Here is a 21,155-nt window from a genome sequence, read left to right on the forward strand (position 1 = left end):
TTTGGGGAGACAGTGTGTTTAAGTCGTGCATGTTTGTTGCATTGATCAGTAGTTGATTCCTTCTTTACCGGTGTATAGCATTGCCTTGTATGGATATACTCAGTCTGTTTCTTCATTCACATGTTGTTGGACATTTACGTTGTCAACCCATTTAGGCCTACGTTGAATAAATCTCTTCTTTTTTATTTTTCTTAATTAAAGATTTTATTTATTTATTTATTTATTTATTTGACAGATCACAAGTAGGCAGAGAGGCAGGCAGAGAGAGAAGGGGGGAAGCAGGCTCCGTGCTGAGCAGAGAGCCCCATGCAGGGCTCAATCCCAGGACCCTGGAATCATGATCTGAGCCGAAGGCAGCGGCTCAACCCACTGAGCCACCCGGGCGCCCCTTGAAGCAAATATCTTCATCCTGTCATTGGACGCACAGCTACTTCAACATGTGTCTCCAGAACAGGGTTTCCCAATCTTGGCGTTGCCCACATCTTGGGCCCCATCGTTCTTGGCTGAGGGCCCTGTCCTGAGCTTACTAGGATGCTTAGCAGCACCCCTGGTCTCCACACACCAGAGGCAGAGAGTGTCTTCCTCACTCCTGCTTCTGACCACCGAATGTGTCCTAGACGTGGCCAAACATCTCCCAGGGAACAAAACTGCCCTTGTGCGACACACACATAGATAGACCCACAAAAGTATCGTCACTCTTTAAACATTTCAACATAATTTCTCAGTGGCGTGACATGTCAAGTCACAGTTCAGATTGATCTGATTATCTCACAAATATGTTGACTCTCTGTATCTGTTAAGTCCCGAGTGAGAAGACGACGCGTTACCTTGCCGTTGGTGAACAGGTCTCACACGCCTCTTCTAATGACAGGCCTCACTTTGTCCCTGCTCTTTCTTTAGCCTGGCCATTTATTTTCCTGTAAGGGTGCCTGGGTGGCTCGGTTTGGCTCAGAGTCCGACTCTTGGGATCAGCTCAGGTCCTGGTCCTGATCTCAGGGTCCTGGGATCCAGCCTCTTGTTGGGCTCCCTGCTCAGCGGGGAGCCTGCTTCTCCCTCTCCCCCTGCTGTCCCCCCCTGCTTATGCTGTCTGGCTCGTTCTCTGTGAAATACATAAAATTGATGTACAAAACCAAGCAAAAGAAAAAACAGTCCGTAACGTTTTCAAAATTTTTAAATTTATTTTGTTTTTTAAAGGTTTAATATATATATATATATATATATATATATATTTCTTTTTCCCAGAGAGAGATCACAAGTAGGCAGAGAGACAGGCAGAGAGAGGAGGAAGCAGGCTCCCTGCTGAGCCGAGAGCCCGATGCGGGGCTCCATCCCAGGACCCTGGGATCATGACGTGCGCCGAAGGCAGAGGCTTTAACCTACGGAGCCACCCAGGCGCCCCAATCCATCCCTTTCTGACAAGACCTAAGGGTGTGTAACACGTTACACCAAACATGTAGCTCACGCTATCCCAGACCCTGAAGGGCAGAGCCCTGCTAAATGTCATCAAACGTTAGTTTATTGGGTTCTCCCAATCTCGCTGAATGTTTTTTTCAGATAATGGAAAGCCCAGTGCCAAAAAAGCTGCCGTGAAATGCATCTAGATGGTAAACATGCTTGGTCCTTGTACCCTGGGGCCTATCCCAGAGGGCTCTGACTCCCTGAGTCTAGAGTTGGACATAAGCATCTGTCTTTTCTTTAAAAAAAAATGGCCACAGGGGGCGCCTGGGTGGCTCAGTGGGTTAAGGCCTCTGCTTTCGGCTCAGGTCAATATCTCAGGGTCCTGGGATCCAGCTCTGCATCGGACTCTCTGCTCAGCAAGGAGCCTGCTTCCCCCTCTCTCTGCCTGCCTCTCTGCCTACTTGTGATCTCTCACTGTCCAATGAACAAAATCTTTAAAAAAAAGACAAAAAACGCCAAAGTCCTTCATGCTTTGCTGGTTAGCACTGGGTTGGGAACCACTATTTAGTCTGCCATTCCAAACCCAAACTTCCCCGACAATGTGTGGGCTGCAGACGCAGGAAGGCGTCGGGAGACTGAGACAGAGGAGAGCAGAGAAATGATAAAAACGATCCCAGAGAAAAGCGGCTGCAGCACGAGGCCGGCTCCCAGGGTGGGTGGCGGCGGCGGCAAAGGCGAGCGAGTCCGGGGCCCCGCCTGAGGCCCAGGCAGGGAAGGTGCGGCCACAGAGGGGGCGGCAGCTCGCGAAGTGCTGGCCACGGGGCCTTGCAGGCCTCCAGCAGCTTCCTGGGCCTCAGCCCCGGGCGCTGCCAGCGACTCTGAGCCTGGCGAAGCCGGAGCTGCAGGTGGACTGCATGGGGTGTGGGCACATGTCGAGCGGCAAGCGCTACAGCGTCTTCCCCTGCGAGGGCCCCGAGAGCTGCTTCCAGCGGAGGCATCCACAGCAACCGCAGCTACCCCGGCTACACCCGCGGCTCCGACCGTCGCTGCCAGGTCGGCCAGCACCACCTGTGCCAATACCGCCGCCTGAAAATGGGCTTCCGCGTGGGCATAAGGAGGCGGCGCAGAGTGGGTCGGCGGCAAGGGACACGGATGCTTCGTCCTCCCACGGAGCTGCCAAGCGGCGGACCTTGGCTTCTCTCCTCAGACTCCTGTGTTTTTAAAGACGGTGAAACGTTTGTCTCCTCGGTTTTCTTAAACGATCCCGAAACCAAGGAGAGTGTCGGGCTCCAGCCTCGGCCTCCCCAGAACTGCTGGCCGGAGTAGAGGGCCAGGAACCAAGGGGCCCATTCCTGGGACAGGCTGGCGCTCAGCACCCCAGGCATGAACTTTTGGGGCCGGTGGGGTTGGCTTCCCTCGGGGGACGGCCTGACGTCTGGACCAGAGCGGCCAGCGGAGTAATGCGCCAGGCAGGTTGTCAGGACACGGAATCCACGTTGGACACTGTATGATGAATGAGTCGAGGCCAATAATAAAGATGTTTCCTACCTGAAAACAAAAACAAAACAGAACAAAACACCTATCCCATAGAGAGTCCAGAAAAGCCAAGCTCTAGCCATACTACTTCTCTGTCCGTATTCTGTGTCTCAGTGACTCTAGAGTCAATTGACTTGAAGCAAGTTCGCACAAACGGTTACCCACACATACGAACTAAATCAATTGATCAGGGCATTTTAAGCACAGCTAATTGGGACACGGTACTGCAAAGCCTTTTATTTCCCTCTCGTCATTTCAGTGGCGCTGCAGACTCTCTGGACAAAGAACTGTCCATTTGAGAAAAATTCTTTCTCATTCAACAGTGTGACACATGTGGTCAAGAGCATCTGAAAGCTGGAGAAGAAATGAAGTGGCATGGAGTCCACGTATGTTCACAAACGTCACCACAGACTGTCCCCAAGTCTTCCAAACTAATCTGTGTATTTCTTTACGTCTTGAACGAGCCACCACGGACACCTCCTGCGTGTCAGACATGGCGCTAAGTGTTTTGTTAATGTTAAATTTCACTTCGTCTTTACAGTCCTCTATGACGTGGGATTATCATCATCCCCATTCGTCCCGTCAGGGAACGGAGACGTACAATGCTTTAGCAACACGGCTCATAAGAGGCAGAGGTAGGATCTGCTTGGGGTCTGGACCCCATGTTTTAAATCACTATGATTCGTTTCCAAGACCCTACAAAAACGACAAGTCGTCACCCCAAACGTTGGTTTTCCCCACCCCACGGTCCCCACGTGGCCCCAGCTTCAAGGACATTCTGTCAATTCCTTCAACACTACACATCCTTCCCGGCCCTAACGGAACACCTTCCCACATCCGCCTGGATTTCTTAGCCTCCTGGTCTCCGCTTGAACATTACTCAGCAAATTACAAACTCTAACGCACCCTGTACTTCCCAGCACTCAATGCAAAACAGTAATGACGAATGTCACGGGTCGTTATTTCCTTCCTGTCTTGGCCAGCCAGGGGGTGAGTCCCTCACGCATCCTGTCAGTCCTGTTCATCATGGGTTCCAATCACTGATAGCCACAACCCACCCAAAAGGAAGGCCATTCCCCCTACAGACACACACACACGCACACAGACACACACACACACACACACACACACACACACACACACACACACTGACCCCTGACTGGCCTGATCTCAGGTGCACGGTGGGGATCCTGACAACCCCTCGTGGAACGTAACCTACTCGAGGAGGAGAACGGAACTCCTCTCCCATCAACACTCCACTTACGGGCTTCAAGTCGGTCTCTTCTAGCGGGACTTGAGCCCCAGCAAGGCTGAAACCTCATCTGCCCGGTTCGGCCGCATTTCCGCTCGCTCTGTCTCCAGGCCCCCCACATAGTTAGCAGCTCCATCAACGAGGCCCCGTTCTGGGCTCCTCTCAGCTGCGAAAGGAGGGGCACACAAGCTGACGGCTACCTTTTGGCAAACCGGTGTACTCCTGAGACACAGGCCCGCCTCCCAGCGAGGCCCCAGCCCCCCCGGAGACACGGGGCCCTGACATCATGCCCTACAGGTACCTCCGTGCAGAGGAGCATCTTCCCAAGGGCTGCTCACTTCTTGGTCCTCCGCGCCGACCTTGAGGACGAAGTACAGGAGCTGGAAAGGGGTGTCTGTCCTCAGACCAGTGTCCGTGGGTCTGGAGGTTGTGAGGTGCTACGCCCACCGGGACAAGGTTGTGGGGTCTTGAGACGCCAGACAAGCAGCAAGCCTCACAGAAGCCTGGAAAACGGGAGGTGCTTTTGCTCAGACTCCGCTCAAGTGTCTCAGTGCCCCGCCCGTCAGCTATCCTAACCACCTTCCCGCTCCTGGGTGCCGGGCCCCCACGCTGAATGGACAGTTTCCCTGCTCCCCCGGCCTTCGGAAGGCATCGCCCGCCGGATAGGTCTTTGGGCCCCGCCCACACAACCCTGGGCACACAGTCTCTCTCCCATTCCCACCTGGCAGGAGCTCGGTCACACCACCATCCTCCCCCTCTGCTGCTGCTGTGTTCTGAGGGTGGCCTCTCTGAGCTCCTCACAAGCTCTAGATGGCTGTGGTCGGCACCAAACCGAGCTGTCTGGAATGGAATTGCCTCAGCACCCTTTTCAAAACTCAGATGGGCATACTTGTGGGGACTGTTTCTGGAGTCTTTGTTCTGTGGGACTGTCGTCCTGCCAATACCAACACGGGCTTCCTTGTTACAACTACTACTAAGCTCTGAAACTCTAAAGACTGCGTTCCCAAATTACTCTTCTTTTCAAAACCGGTTTTGAAACTACTCTGATTCCTTTGTCCTTCCACATAGATTTTAGAATATTTTTGTCTATCTCTACGAAAACACACGAAGCTGACAGGATTTTGATAGACATGGCGTTACGTCTCTCTATCAGTCTGGGGAGAATTGACATCGTGACGATGCCTAGTCTTCCAGATCACGAACGTGGTGTATCTCTTCCATTTATTTCTATCTTGGACTTCCTGTATCAGTGCTAAATAGCTTTCAGCATGGGATGCCTGGACAGGCACTGTTAGATTTATCCCGAAGTAGTTTCTTTGCGAAGGTGTGTTGGATTGTGGAGCCTCCATATTCGTTGCCGGCATAGAGGAATACAGCTTACCTTTCTGTGTTTAGCCCGTATACTGTTTCTCTGGGACGTTCCGTTGTTAGTTCTAGAAGCATTTGTCGTACCCTCTTGGGGCATAAGGCCTGCAATGAAGATTCCGTGTCAGGGGCTGTGTTGACACGCGGAAGATCAAGGAGGGACCCGAATGGCATCCTGCACGTTCTCCTCTCCCTCTTCCCTCACAGGGGAGGTCTCTTCCCCAAACACCCTTCTCATCCTAGGGACTAGCCATAGTGCCTGTTGGTTTTGGGGGAGCAGCGTTCGGTTCCCTAGAAGCCCACTGAATTCTTCAGGCCAGCCACTCACCCCCTCCCATGGGAACCAGGACTTGCCACACCCTCTTGTTTCAAGAAGCGAGTCTTGCCTTCGAAGGCCCTGCTGCCGGTTCTCTCTGTTCTCAAGCGCGACGTCTGTGTCGTCCTGCACGGTGTGTGGTATCCTCCTCCCCTGAAGCGTGAGGGTATGTGACGAGTAAACCGTTGGTCAGTCACCCGTGTCGGGTGTCAGGGCATCCCACAAGTCTGGAGCAGGAATGTCTCTCTCATCGGGGACCTGAGGAGATGGTGATTAAAACAAGCGGCAGCATCCCAGGCACGGTGTCCGTATGTTAACTGAGGACGCGGGGGTCAGCTTGACCTGCTCCTTCGCTAACTAACTGGCTTCAGAGGGGACAGTCACGATCCGGGAGGGAACTGGCCATCGCCGGCCAGCTTGTGTGTTGGCCCGTGTTCTGTTATCTCACACGGAGGTCGCCATCCATTTCCAAACTAAGGTCCCCTCCTTGCCAACAAGGTGAGAATGAAGGAGAATGGACTGTATCTTGGGGGGAGGCGTCACCCATGTGACCTGCATGTGGCCTGTATTGGTCTCCAGGGCTCCCCCCTGAGGTTGGCAACCGCAGGACATGCTTGACTGGTGTGCCTCAGTTCCAGGGACTGGGTGTTGGGCCAGTGATGGATGCGGACGTCCGGATCCTATGGGGGAAAGCACACCCCAAGCACAGCCCCGGGGGTGACCCTCTGTGTTGTGGGTGCAACGGAGGAGGGAGGCCCCGACGCAGGGAAATGTAAGAATGGCACACTGAGGGGATCCGGTCCCACCTTGACTTCCGCCAGGAGGCGGAGGCGTGCGACCATACAACCCTCGCCGCGACAGAAGCCCCAAGGCTGATGATGCTGATTTGAGACTCTCTGGAAGAAAAAACCGAGAACGAGGAGCAGGGCAAAAGACACCCCCCCACCCCACCCCCAGTATATCCAGGAAGACACAAACCCGAGCAAAGGAGGAGTGGGAGAGAGAAAACTGAATACAGGAGGTAGGGGGACCCCCCCCCCTGCCGGGGCCCCCACGAACTAATTCATCGTAGGTTCAGAATTTGACCCGGTTGTAGATCCAACATGTACAAGGGCACCCGGGTGGCTCACATGGTTAATCACCTGACCTCAGTTCAGGTCTTGATCCCGGGATCCTGGAATAGAGCCCCATGTCAAGCTCCCTGCTGGGCAAGGAGTCAGTCTGCTTCTCCCTCTGCCTCTCCCTGCTGCTCCCCCGGGGTCCTGCTCTGTCCCACCTGCTTGCTCGCTCTCTCGCTCTCTCGCTCTCTTAAATGAATACATCAAATCTCTAACCAATAAAAAGTAAAAAGGAAATCATAAATTCACTAAAATAATTTAATTGGCAAAATTCCAAGGAGGCCGATTGCCTCCTGTGCCTCTACAGCGTAGGTTCTGAATGAAGTGTACTGTTGCCAAGATGCACCGGTTGGCTAACCTTCACGGACTTAATGCACGTTCTGTTTATAGCGAGTATAAGAACCATAGATTGTGCCTTCTGTCTTTCCTGCTTTGACATCTCGGGCCTTGCTGACTTTGGAGGGACTTTCCCTGGCAGGCTTACTTAATTCCTAGAGATGGTCCGCAGCTTGCCTACAGGCAGAGCGTTCACATGTAAAGCAACCAATTTGGAGCCTTTACCCCCAACCACCTCTTTTAAGAAACTCTCACTCTGGGCCACTATCCCCTGCCCTGATCACCCCAGGGGCAGGGACAGACTACTCCAGACAGACACCACTGTGTCCCGGAACCCACTGACATGACACCGACTAGGCAGTCTTAAATGTGCTTAGCCGGATTCACCTGCCCCTTGCCATGGAAACCCCAGTAAAGGGTCTTGCCCGTGTCGTCTGTCCCTTCACTCCCTCTTTCTCCTGACCGCCCCTGGTGCTTCCCTGGGTGGCCCTCCATGGCTCTCAGGACCTCCTCTCTCGGGATCAGGGAGTCGATGAACGCTTCTTGCGTTGGGAGAGTTCCTTGTGTATCTGCTTGTCTTACCGTCCCTGATAAAATAAACCCCTGTACCCTGAAAACACCAGAGACACCTGGGGGGCTCAGTGGGTTGAGCTTTTGGCTCAGGTCAGGCTCTCAGGGTCATGGGCTAGGGTCCCATGTCGGGCTGTGTGCTCAGGGTGGAGTCCGCTTGGGATTTTCTCCGCCTCTGCCTTTCTGTCCCTGCCACCACCCCGGGCCCCGGCTCCTTTGCTAGCTTTTGCTCTTGCTTTCTCTTTGAGGTTAAGTCGTTGAAAAAGCCATGAGGGAGCCCCACAGATTTAACGATGGTGAATATTTTGCTCTAATACATTTGGCCAGTATGTTCTGTTCAGTGCCTCTCGGTCGCATGTGCCTTGACCTTGAAGGAGACAGGATTTACCTTGTTACGCGCGGGGCACCCAAACCGCTCTGCTCTAAAACAGGCAAACTTTGTGGGCAGGATCTTAGCGCATTCGTCTTTCTCCGGGAATACAGATGGGACATCACATCCAGGAGATCCTACTGTGAGGATATTTGTTGGGCACACTTGTTAAGGACCTGCAGGGGTGGCTCTGTCTGTCAGTCAAGGGTCTGCCTTGGGCCCAGATCCTGATCTCAGGGTCCTGGCAACAAGCCTTGCATCAGGCTCCCTGGTCAGCAGGAAGCCTGCTTCTCCCTCTCCCTCTGCCCCTACCAGCCCTTTGTCCTCTCTGTCTGTGTGTCTTTCTCTCTCTCGTGATCTGTCAAGTCCCTAAGTAAAATCCTTACAAAGAAAAAAGGACATACAAGTCCAACATCTTTCCGTACTTTTTGGGTACTGGAGGCAACATATTCCTTGTTTATCGGTTTTACAGAAACCCATTTCAGCTGTTCCTTGTTAACGAGCCCACGCAGAGGGGGGAGGGTCTCCCCTCAACAGAAGGCTCTCGGATCTGTGCAAGCAAAATTGACCTGTTGGGGGTGACTGGGTGGCTCAGTTGGTGAAGCGTCTGCCTTTGTCTCAGGTCCTGATCTCGGGATCCTGAGATGGAGCCTGGCAGGGGGTTCCCTGCTCGGCGGGGAGCCCGCTTCTCCCTCTCCCTTTCACCCCCTTTTCCAGCCAGGGCGCTCTCTCAACTACAAAAACAAAAAGCTTGAGGAAAAAACCAGCTGTTCGTGCCCAGGTCAAAAGGCTGTAGCAGCCTCCTCTCCTGCTTCCTGGAGTCCCTGGACTCTCTGTCCATGCTATCTGTCAATCGTCCATGGGCTCCCAATGCAAGAAACGGCCCTCCTCGGCCCTGGTGAGAGACCATGAGAGCAGCAGTTGCTGGCCATGCACTGGGCTCTCCTGGAAACAGCATCTCTCACAGACTCTGAGCCTTCCTCTCCAGCTGTCCATTCTTCTCTGGGTCATGGGACCCCCCCCCCCCCACCACCACCACCAGCTGAATATAGTTCCCAAGGCCTTCCCGCTCCAGGCTGAAGCCCAAGTCTGCATATCCTACCTGCAGGTGGAGGTGGGGGCTTCTGTCCACAGTGCATTGCCAGATTCCATGGTGCCGGAGGACGTCCGCTCTTCCTTCTACCCCTTGGCCACCCAGCGATTCCCTTGGGATCAACTGCGTGAACATCAATGGAAGTTACTACATTTTGGATTTGATGACCACGTCTCCCTCCTGGTCACATGACAGCTTCACATCCTAGAGAAGCACCTGTCCTACGCCTTAAGAGTCTCAGCAGGAAATGGATGTCCATATATCAGAGTCCGTTCTGATGGAAAGCCTGAGGTGAAGGTTCAATAGGAAGTGTTGTCTTGGCATCCGGTAACTTTGGAGGGCCTCGGATGGCCTCACCCCAAGTTCCCTTCCCACTCTGCTCCCCCAGATCGGATCCCCTGGCCAACAAGCCCTCCTTAGCACGGGGACCAGGCACAGTTTCTTCCCAAGTAAGCTCCAGTTCCCTGACAGCCTGCGCCATGATCCAGCAAATGAAGATTTGAAGGGGCTTCTGAAGAAATGAACAAGGGAGTCGACCATGGACCTTCCAGTTACAAACCGCTTAAAGGATGATCAAGAGGAGCTACTTCTAGAACTTAGGGCAGAACCGTAAGCCGCTGGGTTTTCCATTTAAGAATAAGATGGAATTCATTCCCATTTCAAAAATGGTCTCTAAGGCAGAGTGATTTGGCGGGGTTGGGGGTGGGAAGCAAGGCAGAGAATAAGTAGTATACTCCTAAGCAGGCCAACCTACATAAGGCCCGAGAGAAATCAGGTTAGCCATAGCGTGCTTTTGCAGACAACAGAAAAGGAAATGATTTTTAAAAATTAGAAGATAAAAAATTAAGAGAAATGAGACTTACCTGGGAAAAGCAAACTTTTTTTTTTTTTTTTTTTTTTTAAACGTCCTCTTCATCGTGTACTTTTGTGCTAGTCACCTGGTTTCCCATACAAGGATTGTGTGGTCGTGTATCTGATACATTTGGAACACTGAAACAAGTTGATGTGTTCTCTGCATAAGGTATCCGTAGACGCTTGGCCCTTGTGTAAACCTTCCAGCATTACAGACCACAGCTTCCAAGGCCATCAGTGTCGACTGTCCTACGAACGTCACCACTGCTGTGGCATCTGGGTGGCTCAGTCTGTTAACTGTCTTTGGCTCATGTCATGATCCGGGGGTCCTAGGATCAGGTCACAGGTCAGGATCCCTGCTCCGGGGAGAGCCTGCTTCTGTCTCTCCCTCTGGTGCTCCCCCTGTACGTGTGCCCTCAATTTCTGTCGAAAAGATCAATAAGATCTTAAAACATAAAAAGGAAGTCACCGGTGTTTTCACTTTGGCGAATACTTCTGCAGTCATTGAGAGACCCCTTTTTTGTTAAGTCATAAAAGAAAGATGTTTCTTCAGCTGAAAGCAAAACCGTGAAACATTTGGCATTTTGAAAAAGAACATTAGGAGATAAGGTAGACACGCAGAGTGACTTGGGATGTTCAAAGCGTGGTGTCACTCTGGCTCACAATCGTCTATTTCTTTGAGAGGTCTTTGGCCGCCTTTCCAACCTTCTGGGCAGGTGATAGTATATGCGGCGTGTACACGGGTAAAGCGTCAGTGACAGCATTTAGAAGAAGGTGCTCCGATCCATCCATTTGCGGTCCAGGTGGATTAATAAGAGACACAGCTGTGGTGCGGGGCTTGACGTCCTTTTTTCCGGGTGTGGATGCCAGGGTAGCGTTCCGTCGTGATGGGCCTTGTTTCTTAGGCGGCTTTCCCCTTCCTCCTGAATCTGGGGGCTTCACGACACGAGCAGAGGGTTTTGGCGGTGGAAAAGCTGAATGAGATTCCGCTTCTAGAAACTGGACAAAAAGGTCTGAAAAGGAACGCTGGGCCACAGCTTGGTGATTTGGTTTCGCAGGGGTGTTGGGGGCGCTTCTGGATCCAGGCCCCCCAGTCCCCCCGCTGGGCACACCCGCGGGCTCCCGGCTGCGCAGCTGCCGCAGCTGGTCTTCTCGGATCCCCAGCGTGCTTGCCATCAAGCTCAACGCTTCCTGCCGTTCCGCATCCGCTGCCTGGAAAGCTCCCACGAAGAGTCTCCTTAGGAGGGCTTTGTCCGCCATTCCTTCGGACTGACTGACTAAGGTCATCAGTCTCCTCTGTGTGTCCTCCAGGATTTCCTGCTGGACCTCGTTCTGTTTCTTGAACTCTTGGAGTCGGTCCTCCTTCTCCTCCAAGTCGGCATTGGTTTGATGCAAACGTCCCTGTAAGGACTTCAGGTTTCCTTCTAGGGCGTCTGCCTTTTCCATCCATTCGGCCAGTTCCAGCTTCAGGCTCGCTAGGGTCTGATCACAGCGCCTTCCCTCTTCCTGGGAGGCGGCAAGCCGGAGCACAGCTTCCTCCTTCTGCTGGGTGACCACGTGCAGCTGCTCCCGCAGCGACGCTACCTGCAGCCTGGCTCCGTGGCTGGCCTTTTGCATGGCAGCGGAAGACCAAACGAGTTTTCCCTGCAAGACCGTCACTTCCTCTCTCAGCTGAGCCACTCGGTCCTCCGAGGCCAAAGCTTCCCGGCGACGAGAATCTTGGGCTTCTGCAGCGAGCTGCCGCCCTCTCTCCAGCTCCTGGGTGAGGCGCAGCTCTCTCTCTCGTAGCTGGTGAACCTCCTTCTGGAGGGCGCGGGCTTCCGTTTCTTTCTGTGTCAGTGCCAACACGACGTCATCTCTCTCCCGCTGACACGCAGCTGCCTTTTCCTGCGTGGACCGAACGGCGGCGGCGAGCCGGTTCAGTTCCCCGGTCTCGCCCTCCTCTTTCTCTCGCAGCAGTTGCTCCAAGGCCAGGGCCTTCTCTCTCATCGCAGCATGCTGGGATGCCTCCTCTCTCTGCGTCACTGACAGCAGCCGATTGGTCTCTTGCAACGCCCGATTCTCCATGTCCTGTTCTCTAGATCGTTCCACGATCTTGGCGTTTTCCTCTCTCAGGCGACACACGTCCATTTCGAAGTCTGCCACCCTCTCCTTCAGATTGGTGACCGCCTGCCTCAGCAGCTCGTTCTCACTCAGCTGGCCACAGAGCTTCTCCTGTAAGGAAAGCAGCTCCTCACTTTTCGCTTGGGTTCGGAGCTCCTGAGCCCGAAGGCAGTTTCGCAGAAGGGCCGGTTTCTCCGTCGGCCGTTCCGTGTGGGAATCGGCATCGCTGTGTTCCCGTGCTTTGCCTTCTCCTTCCCCCGTGGCAGCCCCCGAAGCAATCCATCTCTGCTGATCTTCCCGGAGGGTTCGGATCCTTGTCTCTTTTCCTCGCCCTGGTTTTCGGAGCTCTTCTACCTCCTCTCCGATCACCTGAGAGGCCTCACTCACGGGGTCAGATTTCACGGCCTTCCGGGAGTCGCTGGAGGTCTGGAGGAAAATCACACCAAGGTTCCCTAAAAGGAGGTCCTTGGCATTGCAGAGCTCCCCGATGCGGAGCTGCAGTTGGGCCAGTTCCTTCTCTAGCTCGTGGAAGTTTATTTCATGTCCCTGGTAAGTTGGGATCTGGTCCAGAGAGGCTGCCTGCGGTTTCAGAACGTTCTCGCTGTTGGGGCACGCCCACGCCTGCAGTTGTCGCAGATGTGTCTGAAGCTGGGGGGACTCCCGCTTCAGATTTTGGACGGTGGTCAGCACCTGCTCTTTCCACTCCTCCAGGATCTTCACTCGCTGTGTTAACGTGTCCCGTTCCTGGAGAAGCTGCTGGAACTGATGGATTCGACCTCCTCGAACCCCATGACCAGGGCTGGGTGTTTGCAGGATCCTCAGGAAGGTCTGGCATAGCTGACTCAACGCAGCCACCTCCAGGTCTTTTTCTCGAATCACGTGTGACAAGTCCCGAATCCTTTCTGTACACACCTCCTGGCCGCTGCTTTCCACTCTGGTGGACAGTTTTTGGTTTTCCTCTTGCGCCCTCTGGAGGTCCGCTTCCTTGGCAGCAAGTCGATGGGTCATTTCGTGATAGTCCCTTTCCAGATGGCTCTTCTCCCTCATCTTCTCGTTCAGGATGGCCAAGATCTGTTGGCTTTTCAAAGCACACTCTTGCAACTGCTGCTGAAGCTGTTCCACGTGCCTGTTCTGGCTGTGAGAAGCCTCCGAGATTCTGCTGGAAAGACCCTGAATCTCCACATCCTTTTGCTGGATGATCCGAGTGAGTTTCCCGATCTCCTCTCTGGAGAGCCGATCCACTTGCGCGGTCAGCCGGACGTTCTCTTCAGTGAGAAGCTTCGTCTCCGGGTCCTGTTCTTGGATCCCTTGGACTAACCTTTGAATTTCAGCTTGAGATGGATCACGCTCTTCACTTGCGTTCTCTCTGGGGAGAGGCTGGCTTGCTCGCACCTCCTCGTCCTCACAGGGTTCTCTCGGAATGTGCGGGCTTTTGTCGGGCACCTGGGCTCTCAGCTCTTCCAGCGTGACTTGCAGATTCCGAATCATCTCGTCTTTGGCTGCGAGGAGCTGAGCGCGTTCGGTGTTCATCTCCTCCTGCCGGTGTTGAAGACGGTCCACCTTCTCCTTCTGCTCCTGTAAGGACTGAAGCAGTGCTCTCTTCCCCTGCTGCTGGTTGTGAATGATCTTCTGTTGTTCTTGTATCTCCTCCTCGAGATCATCTTTTAACCTGTTGAGCTGAAAGACCTCACACTCGAGTTCTTCAATCTCCTCTAGGACTTTCGGGTCAACCAGAGGGACAGCGCGACTCTGTTGTGTGAGGCGCTCCGGGTCTTGGTCCACAGGAGGGTGTTGGTCGGTCGTGGATGGGAGACGCACGTCTTTGTCCTCCACGGATGCGGGTAAGACGTCATGGCTTCTGAAGGTTTCGGTCGACTGGCCGAGTTCCTCCTGAAGCTCTGGCCTCTCGCGGAGTTCCTTGATGTACTCCTCTTGCTCCCTGAGGCATTCTGTCAGTTGGTTCTGCTCCTCCAAAGCAAAGGACAGCAGTTCCTTCGTTTCCTGGTGCTCGGCGTCCATCTGCTCGATCCTCTCTTGGAGGTGTAGTATCTCCAGGTCTTTCTCCTGACCGAGTTTAACGGAATGGCCATTGTCTGCGGGTGACCATTCTCTGAGGCTTTGTTCCGTCTTGTGTTGGAAAAGCTTCTTTTCGGCCCGACACAGTTTGGCCACTAACCGTCCTTTCTCTATCTTTAAAGCCCTCACGGCGATGTTGTTCTTTAGGGAATCCTCGTTGTTGCGCAGAACGGATTCCTCCAGCTGATGGGTTGCGTCTTGGAGCTGACGAACCAACTTCTCCTTTTCTGCTCGGAGGTCGGAAGCAAGGTTGTTCAGACTGTCGTTGAGCCGCTGCATTTGTGTAAGCTGCTGCTTCAGCCTTCTGAGATCCATTTCCCTCTCCTCCAGAAGGTCACGGTTCACGTTCCCGGCAGCATCTCGGTTTTGCAGGTCTTGCACCTGTCGCTGGTAGTCCATCAGTTGTTTGCGGTGCCGGTCAGTGAGGTCGGCCAGCTTCTGCCGGTGGGTGTTTTGCAACACGGCCACTTCCAGCTGATGTTTGTCCATTTCCCGCATCTGCTTCTGCTGTAGGTCCCTGATGTGGCTCTTCAGTTTCCACACTGTTTCTGGGTCGATGGTATTTGGTCCCTGGGTGGAACACGGGCACAACATCTTCCAGTGAGTCACTTCAGCCTCCAGCGTTTCTGTCTCAGGGAGGCGTCTATTGATCTGTGTCTGGGATGAGATGACATCAGCCACATCCATGGCGTCCCCAGGGAAGGTCCCTTTCCCCAGCACATGTCTGTGAATATCAGAGATGTCCCTGGTCAAAGAGGTGTGGCTGCTGTCCACGGCCCCTAGGGTATGGCCTAGGCCACAGCCCAGCCCACCAGCCCAGGAGAACATCTGGCGGTCATACAACTGCCCTGGTCCGCGGTGAGAAAGCGTCCAGTCCAGCCGGACTACCCCGCCAAGTGTCACAGAACCCCTGCGTGCGCCAGGCTAAGAATCAAAAGCCAACCGCCATTGTTTCCAAGCAGCACCTCGCGCGCGCTCCCGCGCCCCCCCCCCCACCTCGCGCGCGCTCCCGCGCACCCGCGCTCCCGCGCTCCCGCAAGCCGCCTCCGCAGCCGCGGCCGGTCAGGTAGTTCCGAACAGCCAAGACCCTGGGGCCCCTCATCGCGGCAGCTCCCCACACCAGGCTTGGGCCCTTGCCCTCCTTCCCCTGCTTGGCTGGCTGTCCTGGGGCGGCCCCTCGTGCATGCTCCTGCCTGACTGCACCCAGGTGCCTGCCGCCAGAAAATGCACCTGGCCCTGGACGTCCCCCTAAGTGGGGTCGCAGTACACAAAGTGCGGCGGCATGAGCTTTCCACGCAGTAGCATCTCTTTCATTGAGGTGGAAAGTGCAGTCAGACGCATCCGTCCAGCGAGGAGAGGGGACCCGTGGTGCATTTCAGGGATGTCTACACCAGCGCAGACGACGGGCCTCACGGAGCCTTTGGGTATTGCCAGCCTCCAGAGACTCCAGAGGGTCCTGCCCCTCCTTGCCCCGTCAGCCCTGCAGGAACAGCTCCGCCCGCACCTTGGTTTGGCGGTTCCCGGGCCGGGCCGCCGCCTGCGCCGTGCCTCTGTGGCCTCCCGAGGCTGTGCGCCTAGACCAGGCGTGGGGTTGCGCCGGACGGTGGAGGTGCCCGGTGCCCGGTGGGCGGGTCCTCCGCTCTGCACAGAGTGGCCCAGGTGTGGGGCGGCAGAGGCCTGAGTCAGCCGGGCCTGGCGCTAGTGCACCGGTTTAGGAATCGCTTCTGCAGCTGCCCCGCCGGAGCCCCGCTGCCCCCTGCCGTCGCCATGGTGAAGCCGCAGCTGGCCAACCAGAGCCTGGCCGGGGAACGCGCCCGTTCCCTCCCGCCGCTGCGACTGCGCCGGCTGGGGCCTGGGCTCCCAACAGGAGGTTCTGGGCTGGCGGCTCTCTCGGTGGCGGCGTGCTCCCGTCCCCTGCCGCCACCACACAGCAGGCACAGGGGGTCCTGGCCCGGGACTGGGCCACGGCACACACTGGAGCCCGGGTCCGGACCGGTGCCGGAGTCCCAGAGCAGCCCTTTGGTGAGTCGGCCCTCGGAGACCCCCACCCCCACCCTGCGCGAGTCCTTGCCGCCCTTGGGGCCCTGGCCCCGCCCCTCATCGCCCTGGGGCACTGCCCCTGAGCCTTCCCCTGCCTTCCCCTATCTAGGGAACTTAACATAGAATAGAAATCTTGTATATATTTATGCTGGTGTCCTATAGATTGGTGCATGCATACATATTAGCCTTTCTGACCATTGTGCAATGGTCTCTCTTTGTGGTTTGGCTTTGTGTTTCCCTGACGCCCAGTGATCCGGAGCATTTTTTCATGTGTCTGTTGGCCATTTGAATGTCGTCTTTGCAGAAACGTCTGTCCATGTCTTCTGCCTATTTCTTGATCAGATGATTCTTTGGGTGTTGAGTTTGGGAAGCTCTCTCTAGATTGTGGATACTGTCCCTTTATCTGACGCGTCTTTTGCAAGTACCTTCTTCCATCCTGCCAGTTGTCTCTTGGTTTTGTCGACTGTTCCCTATGCTGTGCAAAAATCTTTCTATCTGGATGAAGTCCCGGTAGTTCATTTTTTTGCCTTTAGTTAACCCTTGGCTTTGGAGACGTGTCTGACAAGACGTTGCTGCAGCTGAGGTCACGGAACTTGCTGCCTGTGTTCTCTACAATTTTGATGGATTCCTGTCTCAGGTGTAGGTCTTTCGTCCACTTTGAGTCCATTTTTGTGTATGGTGTAAGGCAATAGTGTAGTTTCATTCTTCTGCGTGCCGCTGTCCAATATTCCCAGTACCATTTGTTGAAGAGACTGTCTTTTTTCCATTGGATATTCTCTCCTGCTTGGTCAAAGGTTAGTTGACCATAGAGTTGAGGGTGTATTTCCAGATTCTCTATTCTGTTTCATTGATCCATTTGTCTGTTTTTGTGCCAGTACTCTCTGAATGATTACAGCTTTGCAGTAGAGCTTAAGATTGGGATTGGGATGCCACCAGCTTTGGTGTTCTTTTTCAACACTCCTTTGGCTGTCTGGGGTCTTTTCTGGTTCCAGACAAGTTTGGGGATTATTTGTTCTATCTCTGTGAAAAAAAAAAAAAGTTGCTGGTATTTTGATAGGGATTGGGTTGACTATGTAGACTGCTCTAGGTAGCATAGACATTTTAACAATATGTGTTCTTTCAGTCCATGAGCGTGGAACATTTCTGCATTTCTTCGTGTCTTCCTCAGTTTCTTTCCTATAAGTGTTCTGCCGTTTTTGGAGTACAGATCCTTTACCTCTTTGGTTAGGTTTATTCCTAGGTATCTTATGGTTTTGGGTGCAGTTGCAAATGGGATCGACTCCTTAGTTTCTCTTTTTTCTGTCTCCTTGTGAGTGTATAGAAATGCAACTGATTTCTGGGCATTGATTTTATATCCTGCTACTTTGCTGAATTCCTGTATGAGTTCTAGCAATTCTGGGGTGGAGTCTTTTTTGGGTTTTCCACATAGAGTATCATGTCCTCTTTGCCCTTTCTTTCTTTCTTTCTTTCTTTCTTTCTTTCTTTCTTACTTTTTTAAAGATTTTATTTGTTTATTTGATAGAGAAATCACAAGTAGGCAGAGCATCAGACGGAGGGAGAGGGAGAAGCAGGTTCCCTGCTGAGCAGAGAGCATCATCAGGACTCGATCCCAGGACCCTGAGTTGAAGGCAGACACGTAGCCAACTGAGCCTTGCCGGCACCCCTGCCTTTTATTCTTTCTGTTGTCTGTTGTCTGATTGCTGAGGCTAGGACTTGTAGTGCTATGTTGAACAGCAGTGGTGATACTGAACATCCCTGATGTGTTCCTGACCTTAGGGGAAAAGGGAAAGGCTCTCTTTTTCCCCATTGAGAATGGTATTCACTGTGGGCGTTTCATAGATGGCTTTTTTGATATTGAGGTCCATTCCCATATGGGAATGGACCTCTCCCTACACTGTGAAATTTTGATCAAGAAAGGATGCCGTAGTTTGTCCTATGCTTTTTCTGCCTCTGTTGAGAGGATCATATGGTTCTTGTCCTTTCCTTCGTCTATGTAGTCTATCCCTATTGATTGATTTGCAGACATCGAACCACCCTTGCATCCCAGGAATTAAATTCCACTGGTCGTGGTGAAGAATCGTCTTCATGTACCGTTGGATCCTATTAGCTAGTATTTTCGGGAGAATTTTTGCATCCACGTTCATCAGGGACATTGCTCTGTAATTCTCCTTTTTGGTGAGGTCTCTGTCTGGTTTGGGGATCAAGGTAATGCTGGCCTCATAGAAAGAGTTTGGAAGGGCTCCTTCCATTTCTGGTGTTTGAAACAGCTTCGGAAGATTGGGTATTAATTCTCGTGTAGCTCGTTGGTAGAATTTCCCCTGGGAAGACTTCTGGCCCTGGACTTTGGTTTGTTGGGAGATTTTTGATTACTGCTTCAGTTTCTTGGCTGGTTATGGGTCTGTTGAGGTTTTCTATTTCTTCCTGGTTCAGTTTTGGTCGTGTATCTATCTCAGGGATGCATCTGTTTCTTCCGGATTGCCCAATTTGTTGGCATATAGATGCTCGTAATACGTCCTTACGGTTGTTTGTATTTCTTTGGTGCGGTTGTGACGTCTCCTCTTTCATTCATGATTTTGTTTATTTGGGTCCTTGCTCCTTTTTGTTTTGATCAATCTGTCCAGGGGATTATCGATCTTCCTAATTCTTTCAAGGAGCGAGCTCCTAGTCATTGATCTGTTCTCCTGTCCTTTGGGTTTTATTATATTGATTTCTGCTCTACTCTTGAGTGTAGGCTTCATTGGCTGTTCTTTCTCCAGTTTCTTTAGGTGTCAGGTTTGGTTGTGTATCTGAGATCTATCTTGTTTCTTGAGAAAGGCTTGTATTACTAGATACTTCCCTCTCTTTGTTGCATCCCCAGAATTTTGCACAGTTATGCTTTCATTTTCGTTGGTTTCCCTGAAGTTTAAAATTCTTCTTTAGCCTCCGTGTATTTGAGTTCTTTCCAACTTTCCTCTTGTGATTGAGTTCCAGTTTCCAATCATGGTGGTCTGAAAATAGGCAGGGAATGATCCCAGTCTTTTGGTACCAGTTGGGACCTGATCTGTGTGCCAGTAGGTGTTCTGTTCTGGAGAATGTTCCACGTGCACTCGAGAAGACTGTGTATTCTGTTGCCTTAGGGTGGAATGCTCTGACTGTATCTGTGAAGTCCATCCGGTGCAGTGTGTCATCCAGAGCCCTTGTTTCCTTGTTGATCTTCTGCTTAGACAGTCAGTCCTTGGCAGTGAGGGCGTGTTAAGGTCCCTGACGATTATTGTATTATCACCAGTGTGTTTCTTTAATTTTGTTATTAACTGGCTTATATAATTGGCTGATCCCATGTGAGGGGCATGAATATTTACGATGGTTAGATCTTCTTGTTGGATAGACCCTTTATGATATAGTGTCCTTCATCATCCATTATTGGTCTTTGGGTTCATCTCTATAGGTCTGATACAGGGATTGCTATCCTAGCTTTCTTTGGAGGTCCGTTAGCATGGCAAATGGTTTTCCACCCCCTCACTTTGAATCTGGAGGTGTCTTTGAGTCTAAGATGAGTCTCTTGCAGACAGAGATTATCGATGGTCTTGCTTTTTTTTAAGATTTTATTTATTTATTTGACAGAGATCACAAGTAGGCAGAGAGGCAGGCAGAGAGAGAGAGAGGAGGAAGCAGGCTCCCTAGCAAGCAGAGAGCCCTGATACGGGGCTTGAGCCCAGGACCCTGGGATCATGACCTGAGCCGAAGGCAGAGGCTTAACCCGCTGAGCCACCCAGGTACCGCATAAATGATGGTTCTCAAAAAAAACAATTTTTTTTTTTTTTTTAAAGCAGAGGAACCTTTTTCATCCCCTACAGTTTCCTAGCTGCAATGCTAAACCAAAAATGTTCCCTTTTAAAGAAATTTTTTAATGTTTACTTGTCACCAAATGCCTTGGAATTGTCTCCGTAGAACCTTGGCGTTCCCTGGAGCATTGTTTGAAAACCGTTATCTTAAATTAGTCCTTTATCACATTTAGCTGCTGCTCTTTGAATTCCCTCTATGTTTCCTCTTTCCTCGCTCATGCTGCTGTTTTCTTCATACTACTCTTTACCTCTGAATGTTAAGGATGCTTTTGGGTGGCTGCAGTTCAGTTCTGATCAGTGATGTCATTTAATGGAAATTCCTACTTGAGCATTTGGCCGGAAATTGGAGATATGAATAGGATAGTCTCAAAATGGTCATTAAACTTCAAATCCTGAAAGAACATTTCTTCTTACGCCTTCTGTGGGCTAAGCCCGTGGTTCTCCAACTTTCACATGCCTACGAATCACCTGGAATTATTTTTGAAATGCGGCTTTCCAGATTGCATCTGTGGGGATCTGATTGAGTAAATCTGTTAGAGGAACTGGAAAGTCTGTACTTTTAACAACAGCCTAGGTGATCTTTGTGTGAAGCGTCCACATAAACACTGGGAAACACGACACTGAGCATTCTTGTTGTCCTCAGGGAGCGGAACACTCTGCTCAGACTGCAGACAGCAATACCCAGTCCTGAGGCTGAACTTGCGGCTACCTTGGATATCTGGTAACGTCTGCTGAGCATTTTCCCCCAGCCCTTTGACTTTCGTCTGTAGGAGAAGTGTAAGTGAATTGGCAAAAAAGGGGGCCCTCAGCACTAGCAGAGGGAACAGAGCGGGCTTGTCTGATACTGAAGCCCACAGTGTGTGTACCCTTCAGCCATCCTGCCGCTGTGATAATACTGTGATCACAATA

The 21,155-nt window shown here is 52.4% G+C and overlaps 1 pseudogene across 1 annotated transcript; it reads right to left on the reverse strand.

Moving 5' to 3' along the window:
* Positions 1 to 10,875: 10,875 nt before the first annotated feature.
* LOC309854251 (thyroid receptor-interacting protein 11 pseudogene) lies at positions 10,876 to 15,487 on the reverse strand (annotated as a pseudogene). The gene is made up of 2 exons: positions 15,382 to 15,487; positions 10,876 to 14,927 (listed from the first exon to the last, which is right to left on the reverse strand). The product of its transcript is annotated as a thyroid receptor-interacting protein 11 pseudogene (transcript).
* Positions 15,488 to 21,155: the final 5,668 nt, after the last annotated feature.

The sequence above is a fragment of the Mustela nivalis genome, assembly GCF_964662115.1.
Source record: "Mustela nivalis genome assembly, chromosome: 19".
Classification (NCBI taxonomy): domain Eukaryota; kingdom Metazoa; phylum Chordata; class Mammalia; order Carnivora; family Mustelidae; genus Mustela; species Mustela nivalis.